The following is a 27139-nucleotide window of genomic DNA, read 5'->3' as shown; positions in this document are numbered from 1 at the left end:
AAATGAAATAAAAATTCTAGTAACAGATCCAGACTTATTCGATCACCTGAATTACAGCAAATTCACAGCTGGAAGGAGAAAGGAAAGATTCAATAAATAATGCCATGTCAAGTGGATATTCATATGGAAAGAATGAATGAAGTTTAGTCCCTACACTTTAATATACAGTGAATGTTTACTATAGTGGTTGTACTGGTTTTCTCTCTGACTGCAAGTTATGAACCACATGGGTGAATAATGGTTAATTTTGCCTATTTTAGCCAGGCTTATATGCATAGATCAATGAGGAATGAAAGGGATCTGATAGTTACCAATTTGTCTATCCTGATTTTTAGACACTCTGGATCCAGAGAAATGATTACTAGGTGGGATTGTAGATCCATTGGATCCACTGCAAAATAGTTATATAGGATTCCATCACCTGGCCTTGAAACACAAAGCTTTATTTGTATTTGTGTCCTGTGGTGTCAGAGTCAGTTCCAACAGAAGCTGAAAGGTCAGTTTTAACAGATGTTGAAAAAATTTGAAGACCCTTTTTCCCCAGGTCTAGAATTACTCTGATAAGTGACCAGACCTCTTCTTGGTGAAGGACTGACTGAAAAAGTTCTGTCTGCATTTAAAAAAAAATGTTTTATTTGTTTATTTGACAGAGAGAGAGAGAGAGAGAGATCACAAGTAGGCAGAGAGGCAGGCAGAGAGAGAGGGGGGGAAGCAGGCTCCCCACTGAGCAGAGAGCCCAATGCAGGGCTCGATCCCAGGACCCTGGAATCATGACCTGGGCTGAAGGCAGAGCCTTTTACCCACTGAGCCACCCAGGAATGCCTTCTCTCTGTAATTTTTCTGGCATTACAGCATCCTTCCACAAGAAGACATGGCCTCTCCTTCAAAGATGGGTTTGACAGTTGGAAACTGGCTCATGTATGTCAATTGGGTAAGAGAATTTCCATTGGGTTGGCTTCCCTCAACCTTTTTGAAACTTCTTGATTATATAGCTCAAATAATACTCTGTTTTGCTGCCCATCTCAGTCCTATTCTGCTAGATATTGTTACAGATCTCTACAGGTCAGTTACTGTGTGTTTCCATTTCCAGGTAAATGAAAATTAGTCTACCTTGCCCTTAACTGTAGGTTGTTGCTGCCTGGTGTTTGATACTCTGAATCTTGTCATTGACAAATAGCAGCCAATCATTGATTTACAAAGAACAGTCATCATAAGGTTCCAGTGATGCTGGTGTTGCCTCTACTAGAATGTTGCTTCTTTGTTTTGTGAAGAGAATTTCCTTTGGTTTCTTACAGTTTAAGTGCACTCTAGTTTTAGTTGATAAATCCAATCCAGCATTCCTAACTTTTGAGACTTTTGCATGATTTATTTATTTATTTTTAATTTATTTTCAGCATAACAGTATTCATTATTTTTGCACCACACCCAGTGCTCCATGCAATCCGTGCCCTCTATAATACCCACCAACCTCCCTGGTTACCACCTGGTACCCCAACCTCCCACCCCCCTGCCCCTTCAGACCCCTCAGATTGTTTTTCAGAGTCCATAGTCTCTCATGATTCACCTCCCCTTCCAATTTCCATCATTTATAAACACTGTGTGAAGATGTTCTGGCATCTCTACCTCATTTATTGTAGGCTCCAATGTGTCCAAGCTTCAAGGAGTCAAACTAACAGTACATTAGGACTGGCTCCAGGTGTTTTTGCCAGGATGTCAAATTATGAGCCACTGAAGAGTGGCCCTATATCAGCAATCTCTCCCTTATTTAGCATTTTATTTAATCCTTACTCAAGTATAGTACCATCGTTGTCCATTCTTAGGACTGTTATCTTGATTCCTGCAATTACATTAGCTATTTTGATGAATATTTTCCTTCTGTAGGAGGGAAAGTACTTCTTTAGGAATGCCATGTTGAAACTTGATCCTAGACATTGTTTTGGAGCCATGAGGTGAGGGCAGATTTGAGGAAAAATAAGTGCTGTCTTCCAGTGCATTTGGTTCAGATGAGGACTGTGTATTTTCCAAGTAGGAGGAGGCCATTATTTTCTAGCAAGGAAGAATGGATCACTTCAAATCAGAGAGTGCAGGAGAATCTGGGGGTTCAAGATTCTCAAGAACAGTTACTCTGATATCTTCATCCTACTGTGCAAACTGAGGACAAGGATAAAACACATGCTTCAGAATTTTTCCACTTGGGGGTTAAGGGAGATTTATACGTAAATTCATCTCAGTCATTGAATGAGTACTCCTCTTGAGGAGTTTTGGTTTCATACGCTTCTAGCCTGCCCCAAAGATGGGCACAATAGACCTCTGTGGCCCTATGTCCCTTCTGGTAGTTGGAAGTCAGGAAGTAAGGCTGGTGCATGTCACAGCAGGAAGACTGAGATGGAGTGGGTATGAGATGGGATATGGATGGGGTACTGCAGCATCTCTTATGGGCCTCACCTAAAGTACAAATCTTCTGAAAATGTATAGCTGTATATTCAAGACAGATAATGTGAGCTATAATGAAACTCTTACAGAAATTCCATTGGCTTTTAATTTATATCATTTGCATATTAATTTGAGCAGGAATGCGATTGCCCTCTAAGAGTTTATCTTGGAGAAATTTCTAAACTCTTTCCCAGAAACTATTGTCTTATATTTTATTTGTATATTGTAAGGCTGGATGCGATGTGGTATTTTTGTCCCTCATAGAAAACTGTTAATATAACATTAATTAAAGACATTTGCAAAAAGTGACCTTACTAAGTAAGGAGACAAGAAATATTTTTAGAAATTTAATTTGAATGGACTTGTGATTAGAAAGGAGCAAATGTTTTAGGAACTCAATGATACTTGCTTTGGGCAGCCAATCTCTTATTAAAACTTAAATCATCAACTTTAGTGTTCCTTTATTTCTTGGAAGATAAGGCAATTGTTTTGATTGAGTCACTGAAGGCTTTTTTTACTTGCTTGTTTCTCAAAGTATAAATGAAGGAGTTCAACATAGGAGCGATGGAAGTAGTTAGTATTATTACACCGTTATTAATGGCCACTGATTCCTTTGCTGAAAGTTTGACATAGATGAAGATACAGGTGCCATAAGCGATATAAACTATAATCATATGGGAAGAACAGGTAGAAAAGGCTTTTTTCCTTTGCTGGGCAGAGGGAATCTTAAAATAGTCTTGATTATGTATATGTAAGTAAGAACCACACAAAGAAGTGTTGTGATGAAGGTCAACAGAGCACAAACTATAACCATTTGCTCAATGACTCATGTGTCTGAGCATGAAATCTTCAGGAAGGGGGATACATCACAGAGAAAGCTATCAATGACATTTGTGCCACAGAATTCCAGATTTTGGCTAGGCTAAATGGTGAGAGTATAATTAACAAGCCAGCTATCCAACAACAAAGGATGAGTCTTTTACAGACTCTGTTGCTCATGATGTTGGTGTAATGCAGGGGTTTACAGATGGCCACGTAGCATTCATAGGATGTGGTATTCAGAAGAAAAAATTCCATTACTCCAAAAAGGTCTGTAAAAAATGCTTGAATGGCACAAGTACAGTAGGTGATAGTCTTGTCACCTGTTGCTAGGTTATATAAGTATCTAGGAATACAAGCTGATGTGAATAAAACCTCTAAGAAGGAAACATTTTGTAGGAAAATGTACATTGGTGTTTTAAGGTGAGAATCCACTAGTGTAAGTGAAATAATAGCCAGGTTCCCAGTTACACTTAATAATTAGGTAAAAAATTGAAAAATTAAAAGTAAACCTTGAAGTTGTGGGTCATCTATTAGTCTCAGAAGAATAAATGTTGTCTTTGTATGGTTTTTCATCTATGACTTCTGATTTTTGCCCAATCTGCAAGAAAAAGATAAGTTATTTTATTAGAATACAGGGATGTCAAAGTTTATTAGTGACAAACAATGACAAAGTCAAGGAGGTAACTAGTTCACATGAAACATTTTTTAATAATATTGTTAATATACCAGTGGACTTTGTTTGTAAATATCCTTCTTAAAGTTTTTTTTTTCAAGTTTTAATTTAAATTCTAGTTAGTTAACATATATTGTAATATTAATTTCAGAAGTAGAATTTAGTGATTCATTATTTACATATAAAACCCGGTGCTCATCACGGGTGCCCTCCTTAATACCCATCTCCCATTTAGCTCATTCCCCCTACTCACTACCTCCTGCAATCCTCAGTTTCTTCTCTATAGTTAATAGATACTTATGATTTCCCTCCCTCTCTTTTTTTTCTTTCCCCTATGTTCATCTGTTTTTCTTAAATTCCACATGAGTGAAATTATGTGGTATCTTTCTTTCTCTGACTGACTTATTTTGCTTACCATAATAAATGAAATTTCTTTTTTTCTTTTTTTAAAAAAGATTTTATTTATTTGACAGAGAGAGATCACAAGTAGAGAGAGAGAGAGAGGAGGAAGCAGGCTCCCTGCTTAGCAGAGAGCCCGATGTGGGACTCGATCCCAGGACCCTGAGATCATGACCCGAGCTGAAGGCAGAGGCTTAACCCACTAGCCACCCAGGTAGCCCATATGAAATTTCTTATAGACCAACTTACTTGGACCACAATCCAGTAATTTATAGACATTTTCCATTGCATTTTCCCAAATTTATTTAAAAAATTTTGTCTATATTCTGGATTGGTGTTAATGATAGTGCCTTGTGATGTCATCAGTGTTAAAATTTTCTTTTACTCCCATATAGTCTTCTCTATGTTTTTAAGTAATTAAAAACATTTGAGTATAGTTGACTCAATAATCCCACTACTGGGTATTTACTCAAAGGAAATAAAAGCCCTAATTCAAAAAGCTGTATGCATGTCTATGTTTATTACAGTTTTATTTACAATAGCTAAGATATGGAAGCAATCTAAGTGTCCATTGATAGATGAATGGATAAAGAAAATGTAGTTTGTGTGTGCATGTAAATATATTTCTATGGAATATTACAACAACCATTAATTGTTTTGAAGCTAAAATCTTAAAGGTCACTATCAGTATCATTTCTTTGCTTGTAGGTTGGTTCTTGATAAAGCACATTTACATAACAAATAATTTGGACTGCTATAGCGACTCTCCAAAATCATTCATCAACTATAATTTAATGTTAAACCCCTAAAACAAAATAATGGTTTTGTTGCATTGTGTATAAAGTATATGTACACTTTGGGAAGTATATGCATCAAGTCCTCTGATTTTGAATAGAACCTATATGAAATAATTCTTCTCTCTGTATATCCAGTAGTGATTTCTGAAATCCAGGTAAATGTAACCACATATACCTCATATTGAGCACATGAAAGTTGGTTTCGTGGACTCTGCATCCCTATCCTTTTCATCCAGTATGATTCCTCAAATAAAGCTAATTGGTTACAGTGATTGAATTCACTTGGTATGCCATGTGTTATGTAATAACTTCAAAGGAAACACCTGTCTGGACCAACTGGACCTTCAGTCCTTTCCCTTCTTCTACTTTATATTTCTTTAACATTTCTTGAGGAACATTCATTTTGAGGACACTGATTTCTCTTTGATTCTCAGCCTACACATTATATCTTTTGGGAAGTCTTTAGAAACCTGGTAGCTGTGTTGGATCTCCCAGTCCCCATTTACACGCCATTGCTAAACAATGTTTATTACTATTATAGTACTTACCCTGAGAAGGCAAGTCTGTTGAGATTAGAAACTGTGCTTTTTGTTTGTTTGTTTTTTGTTTTTTCTTTAACTGGGATAACCAAGGAAACCAACACAGCCAAGGCATGTAACCAATTCCTAACAAATGGTTATTGGTTGAATACCAACATCAATATTTTTTCCAGATACATACAAAATTTTCTTCTTTTCTAATTGGACTTCTTCTTGATATTGTTCTATCACTGAATTTACTTTTTTTAATTAATTTTTTAATAAACATATAATGTATTTTTATCCCGGGGTATAGGTCTGTGAATCGCCAGGTTTACACACTTCACAGCACTCACCATAGCACATACCTTCCCCAATGTCCATAACCTACCCCCCTCTACCGACCCCCCTCCCCCCAGCAAACCTCATTTTGTTTTGAGAGATTTAGAGTCACTTATGGTTTGTATTCCTCCCAATCCCATCTTGTTTCATTTATTCTTCTACTCCCTTAACCCCCCATGTTGCATCTCCACTTCCTCATATCAGGGAGATCATATGATAGTTGTCTTTCTCGCTTGACTTATTTCGCTAAGCATGATACGCTCTAGTTCCATCCATGTTGTCGCAAATGGCAAGATTTCATTTCTTTTGATGGCTGCATAGTATTCCATTGTGTATATATATCACCTCTTCTTTATCCATTCATCTGTTGATGGATATCTAGGTTCTTTCCATAGTTTGGCTATTGTGGACATTGCTGCTATAAACATTCGGGTGCACATGCCCCTTCAGATCACTATGTTTGTATCTTTAGGGTAAATACCCAGTAGTGCAATTGCTGGGTCATAGGGTAGCTCCATTTTCAACTTTTTGAGGAACTTCCATGCTGTTTCCAGAGTGGTTGCACCAGCTTGCATTCCAAACAACAGTGTAGGAGGGTTCCCCTTTCTCCACATCCTCACCAGCATCTGTCATTTCTTGACTTGTTGATTTTAGCCATTCTGACTGGTGTGAGGTGTATCTCATTGTGGTTTTGATTTGTATTTCTCTGTTGCCGAGTGATATGGAGCACTTTTTCATGTGTCTGTTGGCCATCTGCATGTCTTCTTTGCAGAAATGTCGGTTCATGTCCTCTGCCCATTCCTTGATTGGATTATTTGTTCTTTGGGTGTTGAGTTTGATAAGCTCTTTATAGATTTTGGACACTAGTCCTTTATCTGATATGTCGTTTGCAAATATCTTCTCCCATTCTGTCAGTTGTCTTTTGGTTTTGTTAACTGTTTCCTTTGCTGCGCAAAAGCTTTTGATCTTGATGAAATCCCAATAGTTCATTTTTGCCCTTGCTTCCCTTGCCTTTGGCGGTGTTCCCAAAAAGAAGTTGCTGCAGCTGAGGTCAAAGAGGTTGCTGCCTGTGTTCTCCTCAAGGATTTTGATGGATTCCTTTCTCACATTGAGGTCCTTCATCCATTTTGAGTCTATTTTCATGTGTGGTGTAAGGAAATGGTCCAATTTCATTTTTCTGCATGTGGCTGTCCAATTGTTCCAACACCGTGTGTTAAAGATACTGTCTTTTTTCCATTGGACATTCTTTCCTGCTTTGTCGAAGATTAGTTGACCATAGAGTTGAGGGTCTATTTCTGGAGTGTCTCTTCTGTTCCATTGATCTATGTTTCTATTTTTGTGCCAATACCATGCTGTATTGATGATGACAGCTTTGTAATAGAGCCTGAAGTCCGGAATTGTGATGCCACCAACTTTGGCTTTCTTTTCCAATATTCCTTTGGCTATTCGAGGTCTTTTCTGGTTCCATATAAATTTTAGGATTATTTGTTCCATTTCTTTGAAAAAAATGGATGGGATTTTGATAGGATGGCATTAAAAATTTAGATTGCTTTAGGTAGCATAGACATTTTCACAATATTCTTCCAATCCAGGAGCATGGAACATTTTTCCATTTCTTTGTGTCTTCCTCAATTTCTTTCATGAGTACTTTATAATTTTTTGAGTATAGATTCTGTGCCTCTTTGGTTAGGTTTATTTCAAGGTATCTTATGGTTTTGGGTGCAACTGTAAATGGGATTGACTCCTTAATTTCTCTTTCTCCTGTCTTCTTGTTGGTGTAGAGAAATGCAACTGATTTCTGTGCATTGATTTTATATCCTGACACTTTACTGAATTCCTATACAAGTTCTAGCAGTTTTGGAGTGGAGTCTTTTGGGTTTTCCACATATAGTATCATATCATCTGCGAAGAGTGATAGTTTGACTTCTCCTTTGCCAATTTGGATGCCTTTAATTTCTTTTTGTTGTCTGATTGCTGAGGCTAGGACTTCTAGTACTATGTTGAATAGCAGTGGTGATAATGGACATCCCTACCGTGATCCTGACCTTAGGGGAAAAGCTTTTAGTTTTTCTCCATTAAGAATGATATTTGCGGTGGGTTTTTCATAGATGGCTTTGATAATATTGAGGTATGTGCCCTCTATCCCTACACTTTGAAGAGTTTTGATCAGTAGAGATGCTGTATTTTGTCAAATGCTTTTTCAGCATCTATTGAGAGTATCATATGGTTCTTGTTCTTTCTTTTATTGATGTATTCTATCACATTGATTGATTTGCAGATGTTGAACCAACCTTGCAGCCCTGGAATAAATCCCACTTGGTCGTGGTGAATAATCCTTTTAATGTACTGTTAAATCCTATTGGCTAGTATTTTGGTGAGAATTTTCGCATCTGTGTTCATCAAGGATATTGGTCTATAGCTCTCTTTTTTGATGGGATCCTTGTCTGGTTTTGGGATTAAGGTGATTCTGGCCTCATAAAATGAGTTTGGAAGTTTTCTTTCCATTTCTTTTTTTGGAACAGTTTCAGGAAAATAGGAATTAGTTCTTCTTTAAATGTTTGGTAGAATTCCCCTGGGAAGCCGTCTGGCCCTGGGCTTTTGTTTGTTTGGAGATTTTTATTTTATTTTATTTATTTGACAGAGAGGGATCACAAGCAGGCAGAGAGGCAGGCAGAGGGGCAGGCAGAGAGAGAGAGGAGGAAGCAGGCTCCCCGCTGAGCAGAGAGCCCAATGCGGGACTCGATCCCAGGACCCTGAGATCATGACCTGAGCCGAAGGCAGCGGCCTAACCCACTGAGCCACCCAGGCACCCTGTTTGGAGATTTTTAATGACTGTTTCAATCTCCTTACTGGTTATGGTTCTGTTCTGGCTTTCTATTTCTTCCTGGTTCAGTAGTGGTAGTTTATATGTCTAGGAATGCATCCATATCTTCCAGATTGTCAAATTTGTTGGTGTAGAGTTGCTCATAGTATGTTATAATTGTTTGTATTTCTTTGGTGTTAGTTGTGATCTCTCCTCTTTCATTCATGATTTTATTTATTTGGATCCGTTCTCTTTTCTTTTTGGTAAGTCTGGTCAGGGGTTTATCAATCTTATTAATTCTTTCAAAGAACCAGCTCCTAGTTTCATTGATTTGTTCTATTGTTTTTTTGGTTTCTATTTCATTGATTTCTGCTCTGATCTTTATGATTTCTCTTCTCCTGCTGGGTTTAGGGTTCCTTTCTTGTTCTTTCTCCAGTTCCTTTAGGTGTAGGGTTAGGTTGTGTACCTGAGACCTTTCTTGTTTCTCAAGAGAGGCTTGTACCGCTATATATTTTCCTCTCAGGACTGCCTTTGTTGTGTTTCACAGATTTTGAACCATTGTGTTTTCATTCTCATTTGTTTCCATGTTTTTTTTCAATTCTTCTTTAATTTCCTGGTTGACCCATTCATTCTTTAGAAGGATGCTGTTTAGTCTCCATGTATTTGGGTTCTTTCCAAACTTCCTCTTGTGGTTGAGTTCTAGCTTCAGAGCATTGTGGTCTGAAAATATGCAGGGAATGATCCCAATCTTTTGATACTGGTTTAGACCTGATTTATGACCCAGGATGTGATCTATTCTGGAGAATGTTTCATGTGCACTAGAGAAGAATGTGTATTCTGTTGCTTTGGGGTGAAATGTTCTGAATATATCTGTGATGTCCATCTGGTCCAGTGTGTCATTTAAGGCCTTTATTTCCTTGCTGATCTTTTGCTTGGATGATCTGTCCATTTCAGTGAGGGGAGTGTTAAAGTCCCCTACTATTATTGTATTGCTGTTGATGTGTTTCTTTGATTTTGTTATTAATTGGTTTATATAGTTGACTGCTCCCACGTTGGGGGAATATATATTTAAAATTGTTAGATCTTCTTGTTGGACAGACCCTTTGAGTATGATATAGTGTCCTTCCTCATCTCTTATTATAGTCTTTGGCTTAAAATCTAATTGATCTGATATAAGGATTGCCACTCCTGCTTTCTTCTGATGTCCATTAGCATGGTAAATTCTTTTCCACCCCCTCACTTTAAATCTGGAGGTGTCTTCGGGCTTAAAATGAGTTTCTTGGAGGCAACATAGATGGGTTTTGTTTTTTTATACATTCTGATACCCTGCGTCCTTTGATTGGGGCATTTAGCCCATTAATATTCAGGGTAACTATTGAGACATATGAATTTAGTGCCATTGTATTGCCTGTAAGGTGACTGTTACTGTATATTGAATCTGTTTCTTTCTGATCTGCCACTTGTAGGCTCTCTCTTTGCTTAGAGGACCCATTTCAATATTTCCTGTAGAGCTGGTTTGGTGTTTGCAAATTCTTTCAGTTTTTGTTTGTCCTAGAAGCTTTTTATCTCTCCTACTATTTTCAATGATAGCCTAGCTCGATATAATATTCTTGGCAGCATGTTTTTCTCGTTTAGTGCTCTGAATATATCATGTCAGTTCTTTCTGGCCTGCCAGGTCTCTGTGGATAAGTCTGCTGCCAATCTAATATTTTTACCATTGTATGTTACAGACTTATTTGCTCAGGCTGCTTTCAGGATTTTCTCTTTGTTGCTAAGACTTGTACATTTTACTATTAGGTGACATGGTGTGAACCTATTCTTATTGATTTTGAGGGGCATTCTCTGCACCTCCTGAATTTTGATGCTTGTTCCCTTTGCCATATTGGGGAAATTCTCTCCAATAATTCTCTCCAGTATACCTTCTGCTCCCCTCTCTCTTTCTTCCTCTTCTGGAATCCCAATTATTCTAATGCTGTTTCGTCTTATGGTGTCACTTATATCTCGAATTCTACCCTCATGGTCCAGTAGCTGTTGGTCCCTCTTTTGCCCAGCTTCTTTATTCTCTGTCATTTGGTCTTCTATATCACTGATTCTTCTGTCTCATATATCCTAGCAGTAAGAGCCTCCATTTTTGATTGCACTTCATTAATAGCTTTTTTGATTTCAACTTGGTTAGATTTAGTTCTTTTATTTCTCCAGAAAGGGCTTTTATATCTCTCGAGAGGGTTTCTTTAATATCTTCCATGCCTTTTTTAAGCCCAGCTAGCACCTTGAGAATCGTCATTCTGAACTCTAGATCTGACATATTAGCAATGTCCGTATTGATTAGGTCCCTAGCCTTTGGTATTGCCTCTTGTTTTTTTTTTTTTTTTTTGTGGTAGTTTTTCTGCCTTGTCATTTTGTCCAGATAAGAATATATGAGGAGCAAATAAAATACTAAAAGGGTGGCAAATACCCCAGGAAAATGTTCCTTAGCCAAATCAGAAGAGACCCCTAATCATGGGGGTGAGAAAGGGGATAAAAAGAAGTTCAGAAAAAAAAATTAAGAAAAAAGAAAACAAACTTAAAAAATATAAAAAAGAAAAAAATACATATATTAGACTGGTGATTAGAGCAGGATCACCCACTTAATTGTGGGAGTGTTTTGGTCTCTTAGAAGAAGCTACCTCCCAAAATTTTAAAGAATGAAAAACATATTTAAGGGTAAACACAATGAAGGGATGGAATATGCCTATAAAGATGAAATTTTTTTTTAAAAATTTCTAAAAAAGGAGTTGATGAAGTAAACTGGTTGGGAGAATAAAGAAAAAGAAAGTGGAGAGATTTTGCTCAGACTGGAGGCTAGAACAAGCCAGAAGCTATATTTAGGGCATATTTTGATCTATTAGAAGAAGTTTTACCCCAAATTTTTTAGAAGCAAAAACTACATGGGTATACAAAAATAAAGTTAGATACAATGATGGATAAAATATGTCTATAATAATGAAGGTTCAAAAATGATTATTATTATTATTTTTAATGAAAGGTATTATTAAAATAAAATAGTTAAAAAATGTTACAAGAGGAAAGGGTAAAAAAAATTTAGAAGAAGAAAAAAAATAAAATTAAAAAAAATTAAATTAACTGCAAGACTAAGGGTCATGGGGAGAAAACCATGAATTCCATGCTTTGCTTTTTCCTTCTCTGGGATTCTGCTGTTCTTGGTACGTGAACTTGGTCTTGGCTGGATTTCTTGTTGATCTTCTGGGGGAGGGACCTGTTGTAGTGATTCTCAAGGGTCTTTGCCTCAGGCAAAATTGCACTGCCCTTCCCAGTGGCCAGGCTATGTAGTCTGCTTGAGTTCGCTTTCTGGAGCTTTTGTTCCCTGAATGCTTTTTGTAGAGTTCCAGAGGATGGGAATGAAAATAGCTGCCTCCCAATCTCTGGCCTGGAGGAGCCGAGAGCTCAGGGCCCCACTCCTCAGTCTGCCCTTAGAGACAAGCACTCAATTACTCTCGTGACCCTGGCCTCTGGCTGCACTCCGAGATCACCCACCCTGTGACCTGTTCAAGGTAACCCTGAGCTTAGAGCTCACTCCTTGGCTCTGTCTCTGTAGCTGGCTTCTCCACTCTAATATCTGTGAGCTCTGGGACACTCAGACACCCTCCATCTTTCTGTGACCCTGTGGGACCTGGGGCCACGCTGACCCTGCTGGGCTTCACCCCAGTTTGGTCTCTGGAGTGATGTCCCTTAATGGAACAGATATTTAAAAGTCCTGATTTTGTGCTCCATTGCTCTGCTGCTTGCCGGGAGCCGGCCCCTCCCCACGTGGTATATCTTCCCATCGCTTTGGATTCACTTCTCTGCCAGTCCTACCTTTCAGAAAGTGGTCGATTTTCTGTTTCTAGAATTCTTGCTGTTCTTTTCTTTGGTCTCCTGTTGGATTTGCAGATGTTCACAATGGATTGATAAGCTATCTAGCTGATCTTCTGCTACCTGATGTAATATCAGCCTGCTACTTCTCCGCCATCTTGACTCCTCCCCCTCACTGAATTTACTTTTTAAAGAATTTTTATGTCCATGGCTCTCATATTTTGTATTTTATTTCTTTGTGGGATTTATTTATTTATTTATTTGCATTGAAGTGAAGTGTTAGTTACTGAATTAAGTCAAACCACAAAGCTTCCACATTCTCTGTTAATATTTATTACTAAAGAACAAATTGGTTTTTCCTTATTGCCTTCTCTTACAAATGAGTTTTTGAAATTCCATTTTGCTTCCTTGAGATATCTGTCATTGGGATAATCAAATAGTAGGTTGATTTTGTAATACTAAGTTTGAGTCAATAGCTTTTTCCCTGTTATCACACATTAATTATAATAACAACCAATTAAATATTTTCAGTGTCTTTAGGGCTTGCTGTTTTTCCTGTATCAATAATGAAAATGGATTTTCCCAGGAGACTCCAAAAGTTACAAGAATGGATTCAATGCATTGATTATAATATTCTGTTCTTACCAGGGTGGGTACAGGGTCAACTCCATCTATGTGTCCCATTATCACAATTATGCCACTATATCAGAGAAATGTCATCAGCCAGGTTCTAGATTTTCTTGAGAACTGGAACTCTGAAAGGTAGTAGGTTCACTCAGGGAATGACCTCTGTGGATCACATTAAGATACAGTGAAGAACCCACCTACCCAATTTGAATCCCATTTCTTCAAATCACAGACACCAAATGCTTCATTATGGCATTGAGTTATGCCATGCAGCCCTTAAGAAGTGGAGACTCTGAATATGATTATTTTCCTGCAATTATAAATAGCATGGTTCCATGGAAAACCCATCTATCCTATAAGTGAGAATGAAGTTTTGATAAAATTATCTCCAAAGTGTGATTGATACATTTTATTTTATCTTTCAAATATTTTACATTTTGTAATGCTTATTTATTTATTATTATTATTTATTATTTATTTGCTTCACAAATAAAATGTATCACCTGAGATTCTCTTTAGTTTGAGGCATCAAATAAATAGCACATGATGCTATTGCATGACAATCAGTAATATGACATTTTGATGACCTTTCTTAGTTGCTGCTATTAATGACATTCATGTATCCAGTAGTAGTACTTTCATGCTTTAAAAGTTACTCTTTGCTTCTGTTCACTATGAAACCACCAAAAAATTTTAAAGATAGAAAATTGAAAATGAATGTGCATTTGACTTGTGTATGAACTTATGGTCACTCGTGCTAAGCACATGGTAGCCCTGGGAATTTATGGTGTTTTCTATCTACAATGTAACTTATGGTCACTCATGCTAAGCACATGGTAGCCCTGTGAATTTATGGTGTTTTCTGTCTACAATGTAGTGCAAAAGCACACCCTTAATGGTTTTTCTGTATGGGCAGTATTTTCTGGACAATATTTTCTTGATTATTTTCCAATATTCGTCATTTTTGGAAAAAAAAGCTTTTCCAAGTGAGTAACGTTAGGAATAATGTCTTTGGGAGGAACATCTAATGCTTGAAATTCCTTGGGCTGAGAGGTTTTTACACTACCAATACGACACTTGTGATTTATAATTAAGTTGAAAGATCAGAAGGTCTTTTATAACATACATTCAAAAAGTACTAATGCATTTTCTGTGTACTGAAGTGGTAAAAACAAAAAACGCCTAACAATAATTAATAATGACAATGTCCTCAGAGAAAAGAGTGTCAATAACATCTGCTACAGATTGCCAGAACATAATTTAAAATATCAGTCTAACTTATGTTTATTTATTTTCATACATTCTAAGATGGTTGAAAATTATAAGATCTCTCATTTATTCTTTATCCATTTTTATTATATGAATAACTTATAAACTAGAAAAAATTTGTCTAATATGTAAAAAGGGGAAAAGAATGTGAACTATTGTAACAGAGAGAGCAAATATTTTGGAACATATGCTTTTAGATTTTCCTTCTACAAGTAGACTTATATATTGTAAATAACAGAAATATGAATGTTAAACATAAGACTTATACAATTAAATACATAATCTATCATATGTTAATTACCTTAAAATATTACAATCTTTTTAATACCTTAATCATAACACCAAAACCAAAGAACAAAATGATCCTTGGGCTCTTGTTCCTATCTTAGGCAAATATGTAATTTTACCCTCATTATTGCAGTTTATACCCCTTCAGTTCATCTTTCAGTAACATATTAACATGCTTAAGGACTTTGTGTTCTGAGTTTGTGTCAATGATCTTTCATAATTCATTCTCAGTGATTAGTAATTAACTACATTATAATCTCAGGTATTTTAATTCCTGAATCAGTGCTTATAGGGTTTGAAATTAGTTTATATCAATGAATGGAAAAGAGTTTTCCCTGGAGGCTCTGATTAGATTACAATGTGAATAGTTTTCCTTTCTTTAAAATCTTTCCTTCTTTTAGAATTGGGAGCAGGGTTGGATACCAGAAGTGTCTAGCTCCTATAAAGCCTCAAAGTATAGAGTCACCATGATGATGAACTTTCTGAGGAGCCATGAGATTGCACGCATACATGGGATAAAACTAAATAGATCAAATTAAGACACACTGAAGGATTATCTCAATAGCCCACCTAACCTCCTGTCAATCCCTTTTCCTGAGCTTATGAGCACTTAGTGTGTACAAACACAGTCTATTGTTCTAAATTATCCATCTTTTCTTCAGTTGTTGATGCAATTTGTTTATCCAGAAAGCACTAGGATAATCCTCATTCCCTCAACTATTTTGCAGTGTAGTGTCTGGTTTAAACCACTTAAGTATTAGAAATGCAGGTGGAAATGTGTAAATCAAACTTCAAGCTCTTCTGTTTATGGAATTAGAAAATAGAAAATTAGCAATAACTAATGCTTTATATAAGAAGTAATAATAAAATATCACTTTATCCCTTCTATTTATTTGTATATATTTTACATGATATTTATAATTATTCTTACATTTTTGAAAGAAAACACCACTATTTTACTTACCACGAGCAGTTTATGTTGGTAATTTTTTTCTGTAGTTTACATGAGCAAAGATCAAAGATAATGAAAGGCAAACATACTCACTAGAAAATAATACTTAATTTTGTAGGCAGAAAGATTAATATAAAATAATCTCATGTTAATTCAAACCAAAGAGATAAAGTGTGAATACTTTAATAATGTGATTTATCTGCATTATCACATGTATCAATATATGGTAGTATCTATGGCTTGGGTAATAAAGATTTCTCATAAATTCCTTTGTTTAATACTCTATAATTTATAAAATGTGTGTCCAACTAATCCTACCTCACAAACATTCATGAAGATTATCATAGCAGAGCTGATTAGATTGAAACTTGGGAAATATATATTAGTTTCCAATTATCTAAAAGGAATTAAGGCATCTCCACAGGAAATCTAAGGGGAGGATGTCCCTAGGGAGAAATAAGAAAGATGAAAAACATTCCAAAGAACCTACAAAACACCAGTTGACCTTGTCTTTGTTCCTTCATTAAATGTAAGCTTATTGTTTCAAGCATGATGATAAACAATTGTTAGAGTTGTCACATTAAAAACTGCCCATTTCATGACAATCATGTAGACAATCAGCAAGTCGTACTGTCAATAAGCAGAATATTTTGGATCATACATAATAATACGTGCCAAGATACCAATAATATGTGCCAAGATAGTTCCTTTTGAGGTTTGGTTGGGGGTTTTTGCAACATGTGAAGCTATCACTGGGAGAATAGCATCTGGGTACCTAACTCAAATTCTTTTCCTACTTTTTTTTTTTTTTTTACAAGCAGCTGTGTTCAATATTAAGAAAAGAAATAGAACTTCTGCTTAATATTGTGCTTAGAGAATGAATATTTTCTTCAGTGATTTGAGAATGTACACCTAAGTTCCTTTTTGAAATAGTACTAATCATTATAGCAGCTATCATTTATTGAATATGTACTATGCATGAACTACTATGATGACTGACATCATACATTATTCAATTGATCATCATAATAGGCAAAGTACACATGATTATTAACTTTTTTGGCTGTTGAAAAAAACAAGAATTAGGGAAATCAGTTTACATGCTCACACTTATGACGAAGTTTAGAAATTATATAGAGGGGCGCCTGGGTGGCTCAGTGGGTTAAGCCACTGCCTTCAGCTCGGGTCATGATCTTAGGGTCCTGGGATAGAGTCCCACATGGGGCTCTCTGCTCAGCAGGGAGTCTGCTTTCCCCTCTCTCTCTCTGCCTGCCTCTCTGGCTACTTGTGATCTCTCTCTGTCAAATAAATAAATAAAATATTTTTTTAAAAAAGAAATTATATAGAGACACAATTGCAATTAGATCTTTAATTCCAAAGTGCAGTTTGTTAAACCATTATGAAATATTTCTAATTAAGTAAATGCATAGTTGGTGGCAGCCAGATGATGATAATTAGAAAGATGAAAGAGATGGTGATACATGACAGATAGATGATAGATAGATGATACACAGACAAAAGAGCTATTTAATTTAGAAAATAATCAACAATCTAATGCCTGATGCCACATTTAGGATATAAGTGCTGAACGTTTATTTTGAATGAATAAATAAATATATGATTGAAAATTTAACATTCTTATTTCATAAATGCAAAAGCTTTTTCAAGAAATGAACTCATGAAGCTTTTTGAATATACCTTTAAAATAAAATTTTGATTTTTCAACCAAATTTTATGTATTTTAAAGTTTAAAGGACCATATTACTGGGGGAAAACACCTACAATTGAGCATAAATAGAAATAAAGGAGGCAACAGTAATTCACACTGAACAAACCACAAGGGTAATAATCTAAGATACAGAAATAATTAGTGTGTGACTCTTTAAACTGCCATGTTCTGATCACTGACTGTCCATGAGATATATTCTTTTATTTTTTTATTTTTTTAATATAAAATATAATTTTTAAAAATTTTAAAAAATTTTTAAAAATTTATTTATTTTCAGCATAACAGTATCATCATTTTTTCACCACACCCAGTGCTGTATGCAATCCATGCCCTCTATAATACCCACCACCTGGTACCCCGACCTCCCACCCCCCCGCCACTTAAAACCCCTCAGATTGTTTTTCAGAGTCCACACTCTCTCATGATTCACCTCCCCTTCCAATTTACCCCAACCCCCTTCTCTCTAACTCCCCATGTCCTCCATGCTTTTGGTTATGCTCCACAAATAAGTGAAACCATATGATAATTGACTCTCTCTGTTTGACTTATTTCACTCAGCATAATCTTTTCCAGTCCCGTCCATGTTGCTACAAAAGTTGGGTATTCATCCTTTCTGATGGAGGCATAATACTCCATAGTGTATATGGACCACATCTTCTTTATCCATTCATCCATTGAAGGGCATCTTGGTTCCTTCCACAGTTTGGCGACCATGCCATTGCTGCTACAAACACTGGGGCACAGGTGGCCCTTCTTTTCACTACATGTGTATCTCTGGGGTAAATACCCAGTAGTGCAATTGCAGGATCATATGGAAGTTCTATTTTTAATTTCTTTTTTTTTTAAATTTTTTATTTTTTATAAACATATATTTTTATCCCCAGGGGTACAGGTCTGTGAATCGCCAGGTTTACACACTTCACAGCACTCACCAAAGCACATACCCTCCCCAAGGTCCATAACCCCACCCCCTTCTCCAACTCCCCTCCCCCAGCAACCCTCAGTTTGTTTTGTGAGATTAAGAGTCACTTATGGTTTGTCTCCCTCCCAATCCCATCTTGTTTCATTGATTATTCTTCTACCCACTTAAGCCCCCATGATGCATCACCACTTCCTCATATCAGGGAGATCATATGATAGTTGCCTTTTTCCGCTTGACTTATTTCACTAAGCATGATATGCTCTAGTTCCATCCACGTCGTCGCAAATGGCAAGATTTCATTTCTTTTGATGGCTGCATAGTATTCCATTGTGTATATAGACCACATCTTCTTGATCCATTCATCTGTTGATGGACATCTAGGTTCTTTCCATAGTTTGGCTATTGTGGACATTGCTGCTATAAACATTCGGGTGCACGTGCCCCTTTGGATCACTACGTTTGTATCTTTAGGGTAAATACCCAATAGTGCAATTGCTGGGTCATAGGGCAGTTCTATTTTCAACATTTTGAGGAACCTCCATGCTGTTTTCCAGAGTGGCTGCACCAGCTTGCATTCCCACCAACAGTGTAGGAGGGTTCCCCTTTCTCCGCATCCTCGCCAGCATCTGTCATTTCCTGACTTGTTGATTTTAGCCATTCTGACTGGTGAGGTGATATCTCATTGTGGTTTTGATTTGTATTTCCCTGATGCCGAGTGATATGGAGCACTTTTTCATGTGTCTGTTGGCCATCTGGATGTCTTCTTTGCAGAAATGTCTGTTCATGTCCTCTGCCCATTTCTTGATTGGATTATTTGTTCTTTGGGTGTTGAGTTTGCTAAGTTCTTTATAGATTCTGGACATTAGTCCTTTATCTGATATGTCGTTTGCAAATATCTTCTCCCATTCTGTCAGTTGTCTTTTGATTTTGTTAACTGTTTCCTTTGCTGTGCAAAAGCTTTTGATCTTGATGAAATCCCAATAGTTCATTTTTGCCCTTGCTTCCCTTGCCTTTGGTGTTGTTCCTAGGAAGATGTTGCTGCGGCTGAGGTCGAAGAGGTTGCTGCCCGTGTTCTCCTCAAGGATTTTGATGGATTCCTTTCTCACATTGAGGTCCTTCATCCATTTTGAGTCTATTTTTGTGTGTGGTGTAAGGAAATGGTCCAATTTCATTTTTCTGCATGTGGCTGTCCAATTTTCCCAGCACCATTTATTGAAGAGGCTGTCTTTTTTCCCTTGGACATTCTTTCCTGCTTTGTCGAAGATTAGTTGACTGTAGAGTTGAGGGTCTATTTCTGGGCTCTCTATTCTGTTCCATTGATCTATGTGTCTGTTTTTGTGCCAGTACCATGCTGTCTTGATGATGACAGCTTTGTAATAGAGCTTGAAATCCGGAATTGTGATGCCACCAACTTTGGCTTTCTTTTTCAATATCCCTTTGGCTATTCGAGGTCTTTTCTGGTTCCATATAAATTTTAGCATTATTTGTTCCATTTCTTTGAAAAAGATGGATGGTACTTTGATAGGAATTGCATTAAATGTGTAGATTGCTTTAGGTAGCCTAGACATTTTCACAATATTTATTCTTCCAATCCAGGAGCATGGAACATTTTTCCATTTATCTGTGTCTTCCTCAATTTCTTTCATGAGTACTTTATAGTTTTCTGAGTACAGATTCTGTGCCTCTTTGGTTAGGTTTATTCCTAGGTATCTTATGGTTTTGGGTGCAATTGTAAATGGGATTGACTCCTTACTTTCTCTTTCTTCTGTCTTATTGTTGGTGTAGAGAAATGCAACTGATTTCTGTGCATTGATTTTATATCCTGACACTTTACTGAATTCCTGTATAAGTTCTAGCAGTTTTGGAGTGGAGTCTTTTGTATTTTTAATTTCTTGAGGAATCTCCACACTGTTCTCCAAAGAGGCTGCACCAACTTGCATTCCCACCTACAGTGTAAGAAGGTTCCCCTTTCTCCACATCCTCCAACACATGTTGTTTCCTGTCTTGCTAATTTTGGCCATTCTAACTGGTGTAAGATGGTATCTCAATGTGGTTTTAATTTGAATCTCCCTGATGGCTAGTGATGATGAACATTTTTTCATGTGTCTGATAGTCATTTGTATATCTTCATTGGAGAAGTGTCTGTTCATATCATCTGCCCATTTTTGGATATGATTGTTTCATGTGTGTTGAGTTTGAGGAATTCTTTATAGATCCTGGATATCAGCCTTTTGTCTGTACTGTCATTTGTCTGTACTGTCTTCTCCCATCCCGTGGTTTGCCTCTTTGTTTTTTTGACTGTTTCCTTTGCTGTGCAGAAGCTTTTGATTTTGATGAAGTCCCCAACTAATGATTTCTTAATGATTTTTTCTCCTATCTTTGTTCTTCAAAATATCCTAGAAAGCTTTTGACAGTATTACCGTGCCTAAAATCAAGGGGAACATTCCAAAATAACAGAGGAGCCAAAATTTTCTACCGATTCCACCTTATTTTTCTGACTTTTGCATACTAGAATGGTTCAAGTTTCAGTCTTTGGATCTGTTCTCTCTTCTTCTTCTGTTTATTCCCAAAGTCCTCTTACTCATTCTCATCTTTTAAAACGTTTTGCTGGAATTTAACCACATCTCACTATTTCCCTGACCACTTTTATGCTTAAATCACCATTATTTTTGACATTTTACTATTTTAGTAGGCAAACAGTTGAGATTAAATGCCTACCATATGGGAAATTATAACATCAGCCCATGTAATGCTGGGTTTTTTTTTTTCAAAATTTTCAACTTTATTTAATAGATTATAAACATTTTGATAAAAATTAACATTTTATGTAATAGGTGCAAACATAAAACCACAGGTTTTTTTCTGCCCAGATTGTATATTTCTCTCTCAGTCCCAAAAATGGCATTTAAAACAACTGTATAATCATTTTGGGGAAAATTCTATATGCTCATACCTTATACCAACTATAATCCAACAGTATAGATACTAATATGAGTAAGTTATGAAGTTATTGGAAGAAAATACAAAATATATGACAAGATCAGAATAAGCAAATCAGAAACAAGAAAAATCAGAATAAGCAAACCCTCTCAAGAAATGGCAACAGATTCAGAAATAATAAGACAAAAGAATTATATTTTACCACATAGTAACCAAATTTTCTGCATACCACCACCCTAAATTATATTAAATGTCAAACAACAAATCATTAAATAGGATTTGTAATATAAAAGACTTGCACAGACTTAACATCCTGAATATATGTGAATATTTTAGAAAAGGATAAGGAATCACTTTTATTCAAAAATAATGAAAGGAGAGTAATAGTATGTTCATAAATAAAGCACAAATTGCCAATAAACATACCAAAAATTACTGTATATCATTAGCAATAAAAATGTGAATTGAAGTGAACAAAATAACAAAATATTACTTGGATAATCATATTGGCAAAGATAATACATTGATAATGCATCTTGTATTATTAATGAATCTTCTAATCTCCAAGGACACTATCCCAATTCCCACATGCATCAGCTAGTTTTTGTTTTGTTTTATTTTTATATATTAGTTACATTTTACATCCTTGAGTGTCTTTAAAGTAGGGTCACCAATGACACTTTTCTTTTTAACTTAGTTCATCTTACCTATATAACAGGTTGAATATGTAAAGCATCCTCAATCCTATCTTGATGAAACTTTAAGAAACCCTCTCCATGCTAAAATTGTTTGGTCAAACCATCAACTTTTCAAAAATCAAAGAGAGTTTCTAATTTTCTTTTGCCATTTACTCTTCTTTCATTCTATATAGCCAATCAGATTATGCAGAAATGGTTCCTTTTTCAATTTAGATAGATATCATAATTCATGATAAATAGCCCTAGAGATAAACAAATTTATATAGCTTATGTATGCATATCCACTGCTACTTTTTAGTGAAAGTGAGAAAGTGAGGCTACATTATATCCATGTCACTCCTGATAGTTCTTATTTAACTGTGAGTTCTACTAAGGATCTGTGTGGATAAAAACTGGAGCATGAACAAGACACCAAAGTGTAAGTATGTTCATATTTTTCAAATCAATTATTTTCTTTCATGAAATTTGGAAAAATAATTAAAATATTTCCTGTCACTTTCCTAAGTGTGTGTATCATCTATCTATCTATCCACTTATCTATCATCTATCTCTCAACATTTATATATAAGCACATGTATATATGCATGAGTACTTTAAAAATTCTAGAGAGTTCATAAGGATATGAGAAATTAACTTCATTTCTAGAATCCCATTTCTTTTCCAAGAATATTAATCATGGAATCAAAAGAAGAAGTTTCTAAGCTTGCTTTATGAATTGGTTACATATGTGAGCAATAAAATGGTTAGACTTGATAGGCATATAACGCAGTTATCTATTGGCCTAATAGCCAACATATGTGCACACACACACTCACACATGTAATCTAAATTGTACAATTACATCTTTTCACTTAATAAATCTTGGCTGACATTTCACCTAAGAAAACCTTTTTTTTAAACAAATACTTTATACTGTCTAGTTATATTAAACAAAAATTAGTAAATTACAACTGCAATATAATTTATTTGTCACAATGTTTCTGAGGCATGTTACTGAAGAAAGTAACTAGAAGGACAAAAGGTTGCTTTGCATCCTGAGATAACGCCCAAGATCAGCAGGAACTTTTGTTGGAGGTTACAATAGGGAATGAAAGGAAGATGACTGTAAGAAGAAAGGAGGGTGGGCTCTGGGTAATAGTTCAATGTTTCTCATGTAGGCTACTGCAGATATTTCAAGTGTGCAGCTGCAGAACATTTAAAAAGTTTTTTGCCCATGAGTGCATTTAGTGTTTGTCCTCTCTGATAATGCCTAAAATTCAGAAGGCTACTTTTTGAAACAAAGTTTCCATCTGAGACCATTCTGTCAAAAAGGAATCCAAGAACAGGCTTTGGTTGAAACTAGCCATCTAATACCACACCATCCAACAGAAATGCTAATTCCAGTCTACCTGGACTTCAGTCTAACAAGTTTGCCCTATATGCTGTCAGTAAAATCAAAGAGTATCCCCCACATAATTAAGAGACTTTCTACTAACAGTTTCAGGTAAATATAATACAACAGAAAATTATCAATACCTCATATCTAGAACTTTTTTAAAAATTTTTTAATTTTTTATAAACATATATTTTTATCCCCAGGGGTACAGGTCTGTGAATCGCCAGGTTTACACACTTCACAGCACTCACCAAACACATACCCTCCCCAATGTCCATACCCCACCCCCTTCTCCAACTCCCCTCCCCCAGCAACCCTCAGTTTGTTTTCTGAGATTAAGAGTCACTTATGGTTTGTCTCCCTCCCAATCCCATCTTGTTTCATTGATTCTTCTGCCTACTTAAGCCTCCATGTTGCATCACCACTTCCTCATATCAGGGAGATCGTATGATAGTTGTCTTTCTCTGCTTGACTTATTTTGCTAAGCATGATACGCTCTAGTTCCATCCATGTCGTCGCAAATGGCAAGATTTCATTTCTTTTGATGGCTGCATAGTATTCCATTGTGTATATATACCACATCTTCTTTATCCCTTCATCTGTTGATGGACATCTAGGTTCTTTCCATAGTTTGGCTATTGTGGACATTGCTGCTATAAACATTCGGGTGCACGTGCCCCTTTGTCTCACTACGTTTGTATCTTTAGGGTAAATACCCAGTAGTGCAATTGCTGGGTCATAGAGCAGTTCTATTTTCAACATTTTGAGGAACGTCCATGCTGTTTTCCAGAGTGGTTGCACCAGCTAGCATTCCCACCAACAGTGTAGGAGGGTTCCCCTTTCTCCGCATCCTCGCCAGCATCTGTCATTTCCTGACTTGTTGATTTTAGCCATTCTGACTGCTGTGAGGTGATATCTCATTGTGGTTTTGATTTGTATTTCTCTGATGCCGAGTGATATGGAGCACTTTTTCATGTGTCTGTTGGCCATCTGGATGTCTTCTTTGCAGAAATGTCTGTTCATGTCCTCTGCCCATTTCTTAATTGGATTATTTGTTCTTTGGGTGTTGAGTTTGCTAAGTTCTTTATAGATCTTGGACACTAGTCCTTTATCTGATATGTCGTTTGCAAATATCTTCTCCCATTCTGTCAGTTGTCTTTTACTTTTGTTGACTGTTTCCATTGCTGTGCAAAAGCTTTTGATCTTGATGAAATCCCAATAGTTCATTTTTGCCCTTGCTTCCCTTGCCTTTGGCAATGTTCCTAGGAAGAAGTTGTTGCGGCTAAGATCAAAGAGGTTGGTGCCTGTGTTCTCCTCAAGGGTTTTGATGGATTCCTTTCTCACATTGAGGTCCTTCATCCATTTTGAGTCTATTTTCGTGTGTGGTGTAAGGAAATGGTCCAATTTCATTTTTCTGCATGTGGCTGTCCAATTTTCCCAACACCATTTATTGAAGAGGCCATCTTTTTTCCATTGGACATTCTTTCCTGCTTTGTCGAAGATTAGTTGACCATAAAGTTGAGGGTCTATTTCTGGGCTCTCTATTCTGTTCCATTGATCTATGTGTCTGTTTTTGTGCCAGTACCATGCTGTCTTGATGACGACAGCTTTGTAATAGAGCTTGAAATCCGGAATCGTGATGCCACCAACTTTGGCTTTCTTTTTCAATATTTCTTTGGATATCGAGGTCTTTTCTGGTTCCATATATATTTTAGAATTATTTGTTCCGTTTCTTTGAAAAAGATGGATGGTACTTTGATAGGAATTGCATTAAATGTGTAGATTGCTTTAGGTAGCATAGACATTTTCACAATATTTGTTCTTCCAATCCATGAGCATGGAACATTTTTCCATTTCTTTGTGTCTTCCTCAATTACTTTCATGAGTACTTTATAGTTTTCTGAGTATAGATTCTGTACTATACTCAGTACAGAATCTGTTTTTGGTTCTGGTTAGGTTTATTCCTAGGTATCTTATGGTTTTGGGTGCAATTGTAAATGGGATGGACTCCTTAATTTCTCTTTCTTCTGTCTTGTTGTTGGTGTAGAGAAATGCAACTGATTTCTGTGCATTGATTTTATATCCTGACACTTTACTGAATTCCTGTACCAGTTCTAGCAGTTTTGGAGTGGAGTCTTTTGGGTTTTCCACATATAGTATCATATCATCTGCGAAGAGTGATAATTTGACTTCTCCTTTCCTGATTTGGATGCCTTTAATTTCCTTTTGTTGTCTGATTGCTGAGGCTAGGACTTCTAGTACTATGTTGAATAGCAGTGGTGATAATGGACATCCCTGCCGTGTTCCTGACCTTAGCGGAAAAGCTTTAGTTTTTCTCCATTGAGAATGATATTTGCGGTGGGTTTTTCATAGATGGCTTTGATGATATTGAGGTATGTGCCCTCTATCCCTACACTTTGAAGAGTTTTGATCAGTAAGGGATGCTGTACTTTGTCAAATGCTTTTTCAGCATCTATTGAGAGTATCATATGGTTCTTGTTCTTTCGTTTATTGATGTGTTGTATAACATTGACTGATTAGCGGATGTTGAACCAACCTTACAGCCCTGGAATAAATCCCACTTGGTCGTGGTGAATAATCCTTTTAATGTACTGTTGAATCCTATTGGCTAGTATTTTGTTGAGTATTTTCGCATCTGTGTTCATCAAGGATATTGGTCTATAGCTCTCTTTTTTGATGGGATCCTTGTCTGGTTTTGGGATCAAGGTTATGCTGGCCTCATAAAATGAGTTTAGAAGTTTCCTTCCATTTCTATTTTTTGGAACAGTTTCAGGAGAATAGGAATTAGTTCTTCTTTAAATGTTTGGTAGAATTCCCCCAGGAAGCCGTCTGGCCCTGGGCTTTTGTTTGTTTTGAGATTTTTAATGACTGTTTCAATCTCCTTACTGGTTATGGGTCTGTTCAGGCTTTCTATTTCTTCCTGGTTCAGTTGTGGTAGTTTATATGTTTCTAGGAATGCATCCATTTCTTCCAGATTGTCAAGTTTGTTGGCATAGAGTTGCTCATAGTATGTTCTTATAATAGTTTGTATTTCTTTGGTGTTAGTTATGATCTCTCCTCTTTCATTCATGATTTTATTTATTTGGGTCCTTTCTCTTTTCTTTTTGATAAGTCTGGCCAGGGGTTTATCAATTTTATTAATTCTTTCAAAGAACCAGCTCCTAGTTTCATTGATTTGTTCTATTGTTTTTTTGGTTTCTATTTCATTGATTTCTGCTCTGATCTTTATGATTTCTCTTCTCCTGCTGGGCTTAGGGGTTCTTTCTTGTTCTTTCTCCAGTTCCTTTAGGTGTAGGGTTAGGTTGGGTACCTGAGACCTTTCTTGTTTCTTGAGAAAGGCTTGTACCACTATATATTTTCCTCTCAGGACTGCCTTTGCTGTGTCCCACAGATTTTGAACCATTGTATTTTCATTATCATTTGTTTCCATGATTTTTTTCAATTCTTCTTTAATTTCCCGGTTGACCCATTCATTCTTTAGAAGGATGCTGTTTAGTCTCCATGTATTTGGGTTCTTTCCAAACTTCCTCTTGTGGTTGAGTTCTAGCCTCAGAGCATTGTGGTCTGAAAATATGCAGGGAATGATCCCAATGTTTTGATACCGGTTGTGTCCTGATTTAGGACCAAGGATGTGATCTATTCTAGAGAATGTTCCATGTGCACTAGAGAAGAGTGTGTA

The 27139-nt window shown here is 36.4% G+C and overlaps 1 pseudogene; it reads right to left on the bottom strand.

Annotated features, from left to right (window-relative positions):
• Positions 1–2894: 2894 nt before the first annotated feature.
• Positions 2895–27139, bottom strand: part of LOC116592487 — a 52704-nt pseudogene continuing 28459 nt past the window's right edge.

The sequence above is a fragment of the Mustela erminea genome, chromosome 6 (assembly GCF_009829155.1).
Source record: "Mustela erminea isolate mMusErm1 chromosome 6, mMusErm1.Pri, whole genome shotgun sequence".
Taxonomy (NCBI): domain Eukaryota; kingdom Metazoa; phylum Chordata; class Mammalia; order Carnivora; family Mustelidae; genus Mustela; species Mustela erminea.
The sequence above is the reverse complement of the archived record's forward strand: the minus strand, read 5'-3'. Positions and strand labels throughout refer to the sequence as shown.